Genomic DNA, 16,433 nt, shown 5'->3' with positions numbered 1-16,433 from the left:
AGGATAAATACCAACACTCCAGAGGCAGAACAAAATCCTGTTAAATAGATTCCTCGTAGCAGTTAAATTCTAACAAGTATAGCTGAAAACAGCTCTGTGCTATGCAAGCCAAATTCAGAGCTGATTTAAGTAGGTCCAACTCTGCTTAATAAAGTTGTGCAGGTTTGATTTTAGACCTTTTTCATCATCATGAAATAGTTACCCTGTGTCACCTGAAAGTGTTTTTTTCTTATAAGTTCTCCCTAGTGAGAAAATGAGCATTACTGATCATTACATGGATATTAAGATTCTGAATCAAGTGATGTGGCACATTCAGTGTGAACTCCTCACTTCCTACACTCCCCTGGAACCTGCAACTTCCATTCAAAAAAAGTAAAATCTGTGTTTTACTTCTCTACATGCTTTCCCACACCATCAGAAAACTTTTGGGGAAAAAAAAAAAGAAAAGAAAAAAGAAATATATCTCAGGGCCTGTTCTGTGTTGAACTTATTTGGAAGGATATATTCAAGGGACTGTAAACTTCATATGTAAAGCAAGAGCAAAGGAGAAGAAGCTGGGCATAAAGTGAAATTGCTAGGTACTGAAGAACCAAAAGTTAGGTATTGTAAGAAAAAAAGGGGCTCTGGAGGAAACATTTGCAAAGCTACAGCAACAAAAGTGTTTTGATGACATTTTTTCAACTACTAGTGAAAGCAGCATGTAGTTAAAATGTAAATATTTTTGCCCCAAAGGCCAACATATTATGCTACTGCATTACAATGCCTGCATGTATAACACATATTTGTATAAATAAGGCAGAGAACCTAAAGGGCTCAAAATTTTTTGTTCCCTGAGGCTGGTGTTAATGGTAACTCTCTCTGACTAAAACAAAGCAGGCTCAAGCTTCCAGTGAGCTAGGCTCATAAATCGATTTATGCTAACTGTGATAAGCTAGTGGAAATACTGGAACAGTACCATAAAACACACTGAGCAAACTGGAGCTATGTTTTAGACACTTCTCAGAAATTCTCCAACCACTTCTGTATTCTCTTCTCAATATTGTTTATGGAAATGCATTCACTAATTTTGTAATAAATTAGACATATTTTGTATTTAAATGTTGTAAATGTACTCACATTGATCCTTTATTGGGTTTTTTGTTGTTGTTCTTCTTGGCAGTGCTGATATTTTATTAAAGCTAACCTCTTTTACTGTTTAATTTGCAATTTTATTTATTGGGTAACAGATCTTCACACAATGTAAAGAAACCTTGGCTGACAAATGGAGTATTACTAAAGAGAGGAAAGCAGACCTTCAAACTGTATTTTTAAAAAACAATAAGGGCTATTGTGTAAAGCATATTTTCAATTTTTTTATTTTTTCTAAATATTTTTCTCTTCAGAATTTATACAATGGGATGAATGTTGGTTCATGGTGCCTAATACAGTGACAAAAGAAAATTAGTTTTCTGTCATTTATATGTCTTTTTCTTTCTTGCATTTATTCTGAATATATAACATGGATGAACAGATTTTCTCCCTGACTACAATTTTCCGCTTTCTCCTTTATCTCAGGGCTATTTTCACATACCAATAGTAATGTGTATGAAAACAAAAGTATCATGTATTTGCTGTTTCAGTAGGACAAAAGGAGCTAGAGAAATCGAGATATTTATTAGCCTTTCCCATTCTGTATGCTTTGCCATGAAAAAAAAAACAAACCAGCCAATACCTTTACTAAAATAAATCTACTTTTTTTTTTTTTCTTTTTCTGTTGTGATTTCAAGCAGTTCAGGCTGAGGCTTTTCTGTTTATATTCTATTATTCAGTGGTCAATGTAGCAATCTGTGCCAGATATATACAATCCTGGATTTCTTTCCTTCATTAGAAAACTTAGGCTACTGACTTACATAACTAACATGAGAATTAGTACATAGGAGCAAAGCCATCTGAGTGCTATGTTAACCATTTATTGTTCTTCTGCCAGCACTTAGTTTCTTTAAAAGCTGGTATGACTAAGTCCAGTATGTTCACTTAGAAAAATTAAAACATTGTAAACATATTAAAACAGCTTTCCCTTTTTAGCTGTGCTTTACATGAAAAACATGTCACTTTTTAATAAAAACATTTCAGCACCTGACCAAAATATATATTCCATGGCAAGTCATAAACAACCATACAGAGAACAGATGAAGTGCACATTCTGACTGACATTATAGTGAATCTGTACAGCAGAGAACAGTGAATGAAAACTGCAGATTGTGTGAATCATAGCAGATATTTCAACTGATATTTTAGCTTGTTCTTTAAGTGTTAAGGACATACTATGAAATATAATTCATTTTTTCTTTTTATTATTTCTTCAACACATCTAGGCATTACCTACCACCTCAAAAAAAAAGTGACTAATACATCCCAAAGTTGTGCAGGAACCAAGGTTTCAAATTTGAGTACTTCTTTTAAGATGTCAAAGAATCATCTGTTTTGAAAAAAGAAAAAAATTGACCCCTCAGAATTTACTACAGAGTATTAAAACCTCCAAAACAGCTTTAGGTCACTTTACTTGTCCTTTTTAAATTATTTTTTTTTTTTTTTAGAAAGAGATTTATTGATATTTTATTAAATGTATTCACTGTGCATATATTGATATGATGTTGAGTAAGCTGAATTAAAAGGATAGGAATTCAAAATAGGAATTTTCTGTTTTAAAAAAGTAAGCCTATTGAAGACTTCCACTTTTTATTAAAAGGTAAAGGTAACTGATTTCTATAAAACCTGTTGCTACTAAAAAATTGTTGTATTCTGAAAGAATACTCCAATAGGAACTTCCAGTCATAGAATCATAGGTTAGGGTTGGAAGGGAACTTCCAAGATTACCTAGTTCCGACCCCCCTGCCATGGACAGGGTCACCTCCCACTAGACCAAGTTGCTCCAAGCCCCCTCCAATCCTGCTTTGAACACTGCCAGGGATGGGGCAGCCACAGCTTCTCTGGATAACCTCTTCTGCCAGTGTCTCATCAACTTCATAGTAAAAAAATTCTTCCTAGTATCTAATCTGAATTTCCTATTTCAGCTTAAAGCCATTCCCCCTTGTCCCATCACTACATGCCTTTATAAAAAGTCCTTCTCCATATTTCTTGTAGCCCTCCTTCAGGCACTGGTAGCTGCTCTAAGGTCTCCCCAGAGCCTTCTCCTCTTCAGACTGAACAACACCAGCTTTCTCAGCCTGTCATCATAGGAGAGGTGTTTCAGCCCTCTGAACATCATTGTGGAGTCCTCCAGACTCATTCCAACAGCTCCATGTCCCTCTTGTGCTGTCTGCCAGAGCTGGACACAGGACTCCAGGTGGGGTCTTATGAGAGAGGAGTAGAGGGGGAGAATCCTTTCCCCTGACCTGCTGGTCATGCTCCTGTTGATGCAGCCCTGGATACAGCTGAGTTTCTGGGCTGTGAGTACACACTGAAGCCATTTCATGTTGGGCTTCTTATCAGGGAAGACCCTCAAATCCTTCTCCTCAGAGCTGCTCCCAACCTATTCTCTGCAAAGCCTGTATCTGCGCTTGGGATTACCCCAACCCAGATGCATTAACTTCAGATTCACAACAAGTTTACATCACCATTAAGTAATTTGTATTGACATAAGCCAGGTGAAAAAAAAAAAACAAACCAACAAAAAAAAACAAACCAAAAACCCCAAACCCATATAGTAGAGTTTTTTTACATTTTATATTCTTTTTTTACATTTACATTTTCTATTTTCAGTCAAAGATAAAGTTAACTCAACTGAAGTTAGAATACAATTAAGTTTACAGTATTTAGTTAGAAATGTTTGAATTCAAAGGGTGACATCTATGTTTCTTCATGAGTCTGTGAACATACGTTTTGTATGATCAAATGTGTCTGAAATGCCTGACAGCTAAAATTCTAGGAAGAGTAACCACTTCTGCAAAAATTAGAAAGCAATCAAATTAGACAGATGCCAACTATAAATCTCTACTTGGTTATGGCTTCAAATCCAGGGAAACCAATCCATGCCTGTACTTCCAATATGAAAAATTGAGAATTCTACTTATGCATGCCATTTAAGACCCTAATTTCTATAATAACAGTAGCAAATCATATCTGTTGCATTATTAAAGCTTAGAAAGTACAGCTAAAAAGCGTTTGAATGTTGGACTTGTTCATTGTTTTGTCCTGAAAATGTGATACTGAAGTCTTTTTCATTTATTGAAAGTTTTGAAGGTAAAAATCTTAATATAGAACTCCTTTAGCGTTGAGCCTTTCAGTCTTACACTTTCTTTTGCATGAAAAAATATTTTTACACTCAGTATTCTTTTAAGAAGTTTGTAGAGTACAAGACTGATTGTGCATAATGAGATGACTAATTAAGATGACTATTAGTACTTCATAATTTAAAATTTCTTTTTTTGTATTCTTTACAGCATCAACGTGGGTAAGTAGATTTCTGAAGAGCTAGATGATTAAGTGTATCTTCTTTTAAGTTTGTATCACTTGAGTAAGATACATCCATATATGTCTTCAAAATGTCCCCTAGAAGAAATAACAGATTTAAGGGTAATAAATCCTGTAGTGTTATTTTTATTCTATTAGATTCATATAATGATGCCTTCCCTATCAGTTTGCCAGATTCTAAACATGCTGTCAGTGAGCAAGCTTCTATACTTGAGCTGTGGTTACCTAACTCCTACAGTAGGAACATTATGGCTGATAGAAAGGATCTGAGCATGACCTGGCTCCAAATGGATTGCAGGAACAGTTGTGATAATTAAGAAAGCTGGCTAAGAGAAAGCAGTCAAAATTATTTCTGTGTGGGTTGCACCAAAGTTTGAGAGTTAGCTTGTGCAAGAGAAAGAGGTCAAATAACAGCCTCCACATTTCTGTAATACTTTTCCTTTCTACCCTCTGGCCATCACAAATAGCTGAGTGTGATTTGTATTAAAAAAAAAACAACTGCATATCTTGAGATTAGAGACACTTTTAGATTGGATTTATTCTTGATGGGTCAGTCTAGATAATGTCATTGCCATGTATTAGTTCATGAAGTCCACTGGGGACTTTAGACTCAGAAAAAACATCAGTATATGATCATGTGCAGTTTAGTTTAATATTTTGTCCTGGAATCACTGTTTCTTTGGTGGTCTTCTTTGTTCCAATTACATTGAAATCAGGTATCACTACCTATGCACAGTCAGGTGATTCAACTGTGTTTGCACATGGAGGACAAAATAAATAGGCATTGTTGGGCTCTAATTTCTCTCAGTGTTTTTTGTATACACTTAGAACAAATTTTAAAATAATGACAAGCAGAGACATAGACTATTTTCCAAGCAGCTGAACTTTGATGTGCTCTGGCAGTAATAAAAATGTTGTGCATACCTACATGGCTCAAGACTGCAACCACAGTAGTGAAATTATGGAACAGCTAATTTAGTTTCTTTGTTGTTGGCAAAACAAATAGTAACGTTGGGACAACACTTATGAAGAACATTCCATGCATTGCACATGTATTGTCCTGTTTTTCAACAAAGATTTTAAATCATTACATTTACTGGAGATTGCCACAGAAAAATGGACTCAGTCAGAGATCAATGTGATCAGACCAAAGCTGTTTGTTACAAAGTATCTATCCATTTTATACTGTTGTCTGTATCTGCTTACAATAGCTTGCTGTATTATAATTGGATACATATTCTTGTAGCACACAGCAACTACGGCTACATATACAATAGCTCACTGTATTATATTTGGATACATATACAATAACTTGCAGTAGTATAATTGGATACATACACAATAGCTTAGTATATTATGCTTTGATACATATTCTTGCAGCACACAGCAACTACTATACAATTAATCAAATAAGCATATCGGAACTTAACCTTTAAAACTTGCTAATGGTTCACTATTTTGTATCTTAGCACATTCCAGTTTCTTCTTATCTTGCTTGCACCGTTGCTTTTGCTTCCTTACCCACGTTCTCCTTCATCCTTGGTTCATGTCAAGCTCTATGTAGGCACTTGCTGACTTGGGAACATGGCCATTCTTTGCTAAAAATCCATCCACAGGAGATAAAATCAATTCAAGTCTCCAAAACAGGACATTTTAGTAGAACCATTGAAAGGTTTGGGTTGGAAGGGACCTTAAAGATCAACTACTTCCATCCTCCTACCACGGGCAAGGACATCTCCTGCTAGACCAGCTTACTCAAAGCCCCATCTAACTTGGTCTTGAACACTTCCAGGGATGGGGCAGGCACAGCTACTATGGGTAACCTGTGCCAGTGCCTCACCAACCTCATAGTAAAGAATTTCTTCCTAATGTCTAAACCAAATCATCCCTCTTTCAGTTTAAAACCATTCCCCCTCATCCTATCACTACATGTCCTTTTAAAAAGTCTTTCTTCAGATTTCTTGTAGGCCCTCTTTAGGTAGTGGAAGACTGTTATAAGGTCTTCTCTGAGCCTTCTTTTCTCCAGGCCGAACAAGCCCAAATCTCTCAGATGGTCTTCATAGAAGTGCTCCAGCCCTCTGATCATTGTCCTCGCTACATTTCCAATGTCCTTTTGTTTTGTAGTGGTTTTGTTATGTATACTGAAGTTTGCAGTGCTAAAAGAATGGGTTTCATATATTATCAGCTTATCTACATTCCAACAAGAGTTGCTTCTTACCTCAATTTACTTCTGTCTCTCACTTTGCTCTCTCTCACTTTGCTTCCTATTTTCAGTATGCTAAACAGACACTCTACATAGACAGCTTCATCTATTCTGCCTATTTTAGTACTCTAAGCTAGTTCCTCTCTGCTCTAGTTTGAATATTTTATCTCACCTGCTTCAGTGCATTCTAGGCAGGGGCTTGGTGTTACCACAGAAGAAGCTCTCCCAGCAGTATATTCTCCATATTGCAGAAAACTTCCAAAATATTTTGATGCGAAATTGGGATTTTAATTACATTACAACTGAAGAATATGCAGAAATTATCTGAATTACACTGCACAGTAAATATTGTCAAGCTGTGAGGAGACAGACACACACACAATGCTGTTCCTGGAGCAGGAGACACTTCATATTTCTTCATATTACAGTGAAAACATAGAACAGCCTTGGAGACTTTCTGATGTATCTGACAGTCTCCACATCTGAGAGCTCTACAGACATCTAGATAAGATCATGTACGCAAATTACGGATTTCATGGAAAATGGAAAACGTAGGGCTAATTTAGGTACATCCCAGATGAGGATCCCTTCATAACTATCATAAACTCTCTCATGTTTTACATAAATTATACACACACATATAATTTAATTTAATTTGAAAGTGACTGATTTCTTCATAATAATATCCAGAATATTTTCAGGACTAAGACTAAAATTAAATGCGCATTGATAATTGTAATATTTTAAAAACACATCAGGTGATGGACTCTGACTACAACTAGCAAATGTACTTTATTTTAAAGAGTTCAATTGAGAAGGAAACTTTTTTCCTATAAAAATTGAGGAAAAATTCAATGCAAATTATCTTTTCCAGTGACAAGCCAGTGATAAAAATGAAAACTAAGGTTGTAAAACTCAAGAGCCAGTTGCATAAAATTGTCAAAGGAAAGATGGTTCATAAATGCTATATAATTTCCCAGGGAATACTTCTGCATCGTATGTAAAAATACATAAATTTAAAAGTTAATCCCTTACTTACCATTAAATTAATTGCAACTACATTGTTGTTACATTGCAGTAGTGGTAATCACACAAGGTTTATATTTTCAGAAAGCCATTGCCCTAATTCATGTGATGTTAGAACAATAACGTTTGATTTATTATCCTTATGTGAGTAGGCTTCCTACGTTTGAATTAAAGTATATTTCTGCCATTTAGATTCATTACTAAATTTATAGTTTTATAGGCAACACATCAGGTTTCTCTGCCATAAGGGACAAGCAATGTGGAGCATCTGTCCATCTTCTATAGGATTTAAGTCAATGGCAAGACTTAGACCTAGTCTAAGGCACCCTGGGCCCAGCTCCATCACTGTAGCCGTCATTAAGAACTTACATCTCACAAAACTGAGAGTAGTATAGCAAAGGATGGGGTGCAATAAATAGAAGTTTTACACTTTGTTGTTATTTTTATCCTGAGATGAGCAGCAAGTGTAAGACAGACTACAGTAAAGGATATTGACATCTCCATCTCTACCTAATTATTAGTAATTACCAAAAGATTACTTTTAACACTAGAAACCACCTTTAGCTTCTCAGATCTTTAATGAAATGTAACCTGAATAAAGACTTGTTTCTTTACCAGCAAATGTGGGTGTCATTACGTATTTAGCCATGAATATTTCTCCACAACAGCCTTATAGTTATTATACAGGCTTGATTTATGCTCTTCCAGTTTGCATTCTTTGTGTTACTGTGACATAACTTTCTGCTACTGCCTTTTATGATTCCCCATTGTGGTTTCTAATCTTTTGACTATTTTAATTCTTCTAGATATTTTTTTAACTCTTCACAGACTGCATTTTGCTTAGGATATCTTGAATAAAGTTTATATACTTTATGTTATATTTATACCAACAACTAGTTTCATAAACACTGTTTATGCAGGGAAGTATATAAATTTAAAAACCTTGTAAAGTTATGAGCTCCATTGTGCCTTTTAAATTGGAGAAGAAGCTCTCAGGGAAAATGCTGAATCTTTTTACATGTAGCTTCTGGATGTACTACTGTGCTACTACCTTTCACATTGCTCTTTTTATTATCTTTTTTTTTTCATTTTATGCACAAGGCCAGGGAGTTATAATAATGAAAGTATATGTACCAGAATCTTGAAGATGTTAATCCTGAGGTGTCTTCCTCTTCAGAGAAGGAAATGTGGTACAATGGACTGACTAGTCTAAGCCAGTTTGAACATGGTCAGATCTTATGTCTTTACAATTATCATGTCTCCCTGTCCCACTCCTCCCATTTGTTACTTTCCCACAGAGATATCCCCAAGTCTCTTCCTTCCCGTTACCCAGACTTGAGAAATCTACTGAGTGGCTGCACCCTCCACCCTAATATTCCTCTCCTGACAGATGTCTCACAACTCTATGAAACCATTTCTTCCATAATTTCTTTCTTCTCAACACAGCAATAACTATTTCTCTGTCCTACTTGAAACAAAACAAACAAACAAATAGTTTGTGCCTTGTCATCCTTTAGCACTTATTATGTACCTAGATTCCCTACTATTACGTACCTAGACCCCCTACCAATCTCACCTCAGTGCAAGGCAAGATCACTGGACTAGGTCCTCCTGTAAATTATGATAAGGCACATGGAAAATAAGCATGTGATTGGTGAAAACCAACATGGCTTCACCAAGGTGAAGCTGACAGATTTGGTAGCCTTCTATGATGGGGCTGTGGCATTAGTGTTTAGGAGAAGACCAGAATGATGTCATCTACCTGGACTCGTGCAAAGCATTTGTCATGTACAGAGTTGTGATTAACAGCTTGATGTCCAAGTGGAGGTTGGTGATGAGTGATGTTCCTCAGGGATCAATGCTGGCACCAGCACTGTTTGACATCTTTGATGGTGACATGGTCAGTGGGATTGAGTGCACCCTCAGCAAAATTGCTAATGGCACCAAGATGTGTGGTGCACAAATCACACACAAATGTGTGGCAGGATGCCATCCAGAGGGACCTTGACAAGTTTGAGAGGTGTGCCCATGCAAACCATATGAAGTTCAACAAAGCCAAGTGCAAGGTCCTGCACCTGAGTCACGGCAATACGAGGCACAGCTACAGATTGTGCAGAGAAGTGATTCAGAATACCCCTGCAGAGAAGTGCTTGGGAGTGTTGAATGACAAAAAACTCAACATGAGAGGGCAGAGTATGCTCGCAGCCCGAAAGCCAACCATGTCCTGGGTTCACCAAAAGGAGTGTGGGAAGCAGGTTGAGGGAGGTGATTCTTCCCCTCTGCTCCACTCTCATAAGACCCCATTTGGAGTCCTGCATTCAGCTCTTGGGCCTCCAACACAAGAGAAATGTGGAGCTGTTGGAGTGAGTCCACAAGAGGCCACAAAGATGCTCTGAGGGCTAGAGCACTTCTCCTATGAAGACAGGCTGAGAGAGCTGGAGTTGTTCAGCCTGGAGAAGAGAAGGCTCTGGGGAGGCTTCACAGGAGCTTCCAGTATCTAAAGGGAACCTACAACAAATATGGAGAAGGACTTTTTATAAGGGCATGTAGCGGTAGGATGAAGGAAAGAAATTCTTTGCTGTGAAGATGGTGAGACACTGGCACAGGTTGCCCAGAGAAGCTGTGGCTTCCCCATCTCTGGCAGTGTTCAAGACCAGGCTGAACAGGGCATTGAGCAATCTGCTGTAGTGGGAGGTGTCCTTGCCTGTGGCAGGGAGGTTGGAGGTGAATAATTTTTAAGGTTCCTTCCAACCCAAACCATTCTATGATTCCATGAAAAAATATTGTGATACTAGAGCCACAATTGGTTTTGTGGGCTCAGTGCAGTAGATGGAATATGAGGTCATTTACTTGCAAACTTCATATAAGATCTCTGAATTCCTATGGTACTGAAGGCTAGACTCAAAACTCCACACTGGCACCAAAATCAAGCCAGTTCTGGACAGGGTTTGAAGTATAAATTTAAGTGTTACAGCATTGTTATAGCAAATGGTTTGGGTTTCTGCGAAACAAAATTGTTGTAGGATATAAATCTTTAACAACCTAACAAAATTTAGTCAATGAAATACAGGCATTTTTCAACAGAATTTGAATAAATATAGATACCTGTCTTAGACTGATTTAAAAAAGTACCTGCAAGGCATTACCACTGCACACTGCATGTTGCAGCAGCAGTAGTCTCACCTTGAAAATTACTTGTCTCTGCTTCTATATTATTCTGCAATGTATATGTTAAATATTTCATTAATTCCTAAGTTCAGATTTCATTTCTATCAGAGAGTTGCATGTGGAGATTCCAAGTTCCAAGTCCCAGGATTGGGTTCAACTCCTTATGTCAGCAGAAATCGGAGGCACTTTTCTAGGAACGTGTGATGTTCCATTTCTACAGTTCCCTTTGACTTAGAGAAACATTATCTACAAAGATTAAGTGTAGTCTTTGCTAAAGTTGTGAGGCTACATTTTCCTAAGTTTTCCATTCTGGCTGTCTGATGACTGTTATAACTAGTTGGTAGCAATTGTAAAGTAGTACATGTCAATTTACAGATTACATGGCATGTTTATCCCAGTTTATACAAATAAGCAAACCAATACTTAATGACAATAAGCAACTTGACCAATTAGTCAGGCTTATTATTCTAAACAGAGGCCCAAACATCAGTTTAAGCTATGAAATTATACTACACTCAACGATTTGTTCCAGACCTTATGAAAAGTATAATGTTAACATCTTTTAATTCAGTCCTTTTGGTTGTAAAATGTTGGTATTTATATACTGTAATTTCACTGTCATCTTATTGCTTGCTTAAAAATTTGGTTTCAGGAACATTGAAGACAACTCCTAAGAGACTCCAGCAAGGAGGAGGAGGAGATATAAGACAACCTTCTTTCTCATCCTTAAAGCATCTAGCAATGTTACATCAAGGGATGAAACAACTTCCTGAGACATCCATTAGGGAAACTGTGAGACAGAAGGGAAAGATCTTGGAATGGTGAAGTACCATTTTTGGGACAAGCCACAAATGTTCCCTGCTAGCTGGAATGACACCCTCTCATGTACTAAACATCTGTGCACAGTTACTGGGTCTTCCTCAAAAGAAAAGACTGTGTAGAATGGAAAAACTTGCAGATCTCACTTCACTATTATGAAAAGTACATAGCTGAATCTTTCTCAGGGATTGAATGGGAAAGTATGATGTGAATGGGTTAACTGATGGTACTTACAGCCAGACAGGAAGGAGGAAGAGAGGTAGGGGGAGTAGGAGGAATACAGACAGCAAAACATAACTGTTGTTACTCACTGAAATTCACTCTTGTGACAGTTTGATGTAACACTCTAGAAAGAGGAAAGGATACTACTCTGCATCCACTACTTCTCATTCACTTGGTGGAAAATCAAGCCATCTCTTTTACCCATTTGGAAAGAAGTTAGACTATAATGTAATGACTTTCTGTTAATAGTACTTCCTAAATTCTCTAGAGAATTTCATCGGTGTTAGGATGTGAACGGAACAAAACTAACCTCTGCAGTTACAGAAAAGCATGTCCTAGTGCCTCATGAAGAAAAAAAAAGGAGGAGGGATGCTATCTGGTAAGGCACACTCATAGTACCTGTCATGGTTTGAGAGCAGCCGGCAACCCAGAACCACGCAGCCGCTCTCTCACTCCCCCCACTTTATCCCCCCACACCTGGAGGGATGGGGAGGAGAAATCAAAAGAATGCAACTCCCATGAGTTGAGATAAGAACAGTCCAGTAACTAAGGTATAACACAAACCACTAGTGCTGCCACCAATAATAATAATGATAACAGAAATAACAAGGGAGGAGAATACAACTGCTCACCACCCGCTGACCGATACCTAGCACAAACCTAGCAGTGATCTAGCCCTTCTGGGTAACTGCAGTTTATATACCAGGCATGACATGCTGTGGTACGAAATAACTCTTTGGCTAGTTTGGGTCAGGTGTCCTGTCTCTGCTTCTTCCTGGCTGCCCCTCCTCCCTGGCAGAGTGTGAGCCTCAGAAAGTCCTTGGTCAGAGTAAACATTACTGAGCAGCAACTAAAAACATTGGTGTTATCAGTGTTGTTCTCAGGCTGAAAGTCAAAAGCACAGTGCTGCACCAGATACTAAGAAGGTGAAAAATGACTGTTACTGCTGAACCCAGGACAGTGTCATTTCCCAACTGAATTTGGAAGGCATACTATCACCATTTCAGACGGCCCTTGGCTACCATGTTGCCATCGGTCCCAGTGGGAGGAAGGCAGGGGGAGCACACCACTACACAACCTTTCCGTTAGTTTTCATTTCTGAACACAGTGTTATGTGGCTGGGAATATCCATTTTGTCTGTCTGGGGCAGTTGTGAAGGTTGTGTGTACCCCCAGCTTTTTGCCCACCCCCATCCAGTCCCCGAGAAAGTGCAGCGTGGGAAAAAAGAGAAAGCCTTGACACACTGCAAGCACTGTTCAACAATAGCTAGAATTTTGGTATGTTAACAGCACTGTTTTAGTCACAAGTCAAAAGCATTGCACCATATGGGCCAGGATGAAGAAAATTAATTCCATCCCAGCCAGACCCGATACAGTTCTGTAAAGTTTTGAGGAGCTGTTGAGCTTATGCAGGACTTCAGTACCCAGGCAATCTTTCTCAAGTACATTCCTCTCCCTTTGGCTATGAGGAAAAAGGAGTTTTAAGCACTAATTCTCCAAATAATGCAAAGTAGAAGAAATTACAAAGCATATCCTCAGTGAAGTCAAAATTCCTTTCTCTTCCATTGGCTCAGACATATCTGCTCAACTGTAAGAATCAGTAATAACACTGTGCCCAGTTTCTATGTCTAGTGTTACAAAGGACACTTTGACGTAATTAACCGGTGTTCTTATCAGTGACACTCCCCCTAGCACTGCCATTCCTACAGTGTCTAATGATTTTTGGCAAATGCCACAGTCAACAAGTCTTTCTTCTTGGCTGGAAATTTGAAATCCTCAAGTACTTTCCCTCATGTGACAACATTTTCATCTTGACAGTAGTAGTACAGAACTTTACTGGCCATGAATCATAGAGTGTACATAACTTTCAGAGAGAAACCATATGACTATAACATGCTAAAAGAACTCAATATTTTTGTGCAGCCAGAAATGTTCTTATGAAACACAGTTATAAGTGCCAAATATGTGAGTAATGAAACTCTTTTATTAATATTTACTTTCTACAAAATTGTGTAGGCCAGCCTAGTCGTATCAGCCTGAGGGTCAGCTGCCACAAATCAAGACTTCTGGAATATCTCTTAGCATTAGAATGAATAAAGGTACTTCAGGGAAAGCCAATCTAAGACTTAACTCTTCCCAAAAACTTCCATCTGTTCTCCTGTAATCTGGGAAAACAGGATGCTGTGAACCCATCACTTGATCTGATCTCACAAATTGTATAGCCTAGAATTTACACATACGTAAAATTTACACCTCTGCAATTTGCACATACCTACTCTGAGTACATATAAATACACATTTGCATGTACTCAGTGTATATAAAAGATGTATATTATCTCACACAAAGGTAACATACACCTTTAGCAAAACATAAATATTTTAGAAATCCACATACAATTTTCATCATGATCAAAGTTTCAATGGACCTATACATTTGACAAAATGAAGAAAGTTACAAAATTTACTCCTAAGTAGTTAACTCTAAATGATGCATACATAACCCAAACTGAGACTAGAGCCTTCACTCTACTGAGAAGCATTCATGGCATTTTTTCATACTCCTACAGCTGTTGAACACCTTCACCAGCAACCTGAATGGCAGGAGAGAATGTGTTCTCACCAGTTCTTGGATGACAACAAGCAGAAGGAATGGTGAAAGCCCTGTAGCGAAAAGCTGCCTGTTCAGAGCATTTCAGTAAATTGGAGGAATGCGCTGACCAGAAACCTCATAAAACAAAGCCAGATAGATGTCCTGCATCTGGGATAGACCACTTCCATGCAGCTGGGGATCAAATGGCTGGGGTGATACTTCAAAGGAAAGCACCTAGTGATCCTGGTGGACTATTAGTTCAGGGCAAGTTTGCAGCACTACCTTACAGTGAGGAAGACCACATCCTGGGTTGCATTAGTAAAAAAACAGACAGCAACTTAAGCAAAGTGATTACTCCCCATTAACCGGTGCAGGAGTGGCTGTATTTGGCACATTCCTGTGGGTTCCCCACTGCAATGAGATAATTCAGTAGATGGATGCTAGGATGCTTGGAGAGCTGAAACACAGTACACTCAAGAAGATACAGAAGAAACACTTCTGTCTGTTCATCTTGGAAAAGCAGTTGAAGGGGGATCCTTCAGCGAATGAAGGCTATTAGGGAAGACAAGTTGGATTCTTCTCAGATATGCACAGAGATAGTAGGAAAGGAAACAGTAAGAAGTCATAATGGGAAATTCCAATTAGATGAAAAGAAAACAACATTTCATAGTGAGAGTGGCCAAACATATCTCACAAAAAGGTTGTACAATGTCTGTCTTCAGAGATCTTTAAAAATAGCTGGACTATGTGAGAAGCAACCCGATCAATTTTTGAAGTTACTTCTGCTTGAAGCAGGACTACGAATTTGATGTCCTCCAAATGCCCCTTCCAGACTGGTTTATTCTATGATTATTTGTTTTGTCTGGAAGGAGAGTTGTTATAATTGAGAGGAAAATTCCCAGAAAAATCAGTTCAATGTCACCATACAATCTACGATGAAGAGTTTTATTGGATTTAATAGCCAAAACAGGCAGTCCTATACTTTTGTATTTTTTTTATATTTTTCACTTTTAAATAAGTTATGCAGATATCAAAATTGCACTGCCTGATAGCACTTTTTATCCAAATCAAAGCAAAAGAAAAAAAAAAAAGATATAATGGGATAAACTTAGGGAAAGATAGAGATATTGCTCAATTAATCAAATATAGGATAAATACTAGTATATATTCAAAACAAGTTTTAGGATAGATAGAACTATTGCTTTTCTAATGCTTACTCCTCAGAGGTTGAAAATTATTTGGTGCAGGTTATTGCACTTCTTTTTCTTCAGCAGATACTTTCTGTATCTTGAAAAATGGAAGGAAAGCTTTTGTCGCTGCCTTGCAGGCAGAAAGTTAACAGGCAGTTCTTATCTCCCCTGGAATGAAAAAGCTGGGATAACTAAACCCAGCTCTCCTAGAAAGGCAAATACAGATGTATATGGACAAACTGTCCCATAATACCATTCACAAAGCAAAACCACCATATATTTAGCAGTGAAAGAATGTACTCATTATTTCAGACTAATAGCAATGTTTAAGACAGCTTGATAATACATAATGCAATATAATTCTGATGTGAAGAATTTTTATATCTTGTTATTGAACATCACTTAACACACTCCAGTTGAAACTCATTCCAGTGAAAGCTCATTAGAGAAATTGTGACAAGATAAAACCCTGGAATTCATATGTGTACATGACCTCAAAATCAGGCCTTCTTCATAAAGGAAGGAAAAATGAACAAAATATATAGCAATGCATTTCATCAGTAATATTCCCATGGGAATTAGGACTTTGGAACTGAGAAAAAAACAGGAATTTATAAACATTGTCAGGTGATTTTCATTAGATATACTGACACAATAAAAGCCTAAAAGCAACAGTTTATCAGTGTTGAGATTTTCTTCTATGTTTCGTTCTTCTTTAACTACTTTTCTTTACTCCCCTTCAAATTTTCCATCTCCTAGCAACA

The sequence above is a fragment of the Pezoporus occidentalis genome, unplaced genomic scaffold (genome assembly GCF_034315485.1).
Source record: "Pezoporus occidentalis ecotype Australia unplaced genomic scaffold, CSIRO_AGI_Poc_V1 ctg84, whole genome shotgun sequence".
Classification (NCBI taxonomy): domain Eukaryota; kingdom Metazoa; phylum Chordata; class Aves; order Psittaciformes; family Psittacidae; genus Pezoporus; species Pezoporus occidentalis.
Note: the sequence above shows the minus strand (reverse complement) of the source record.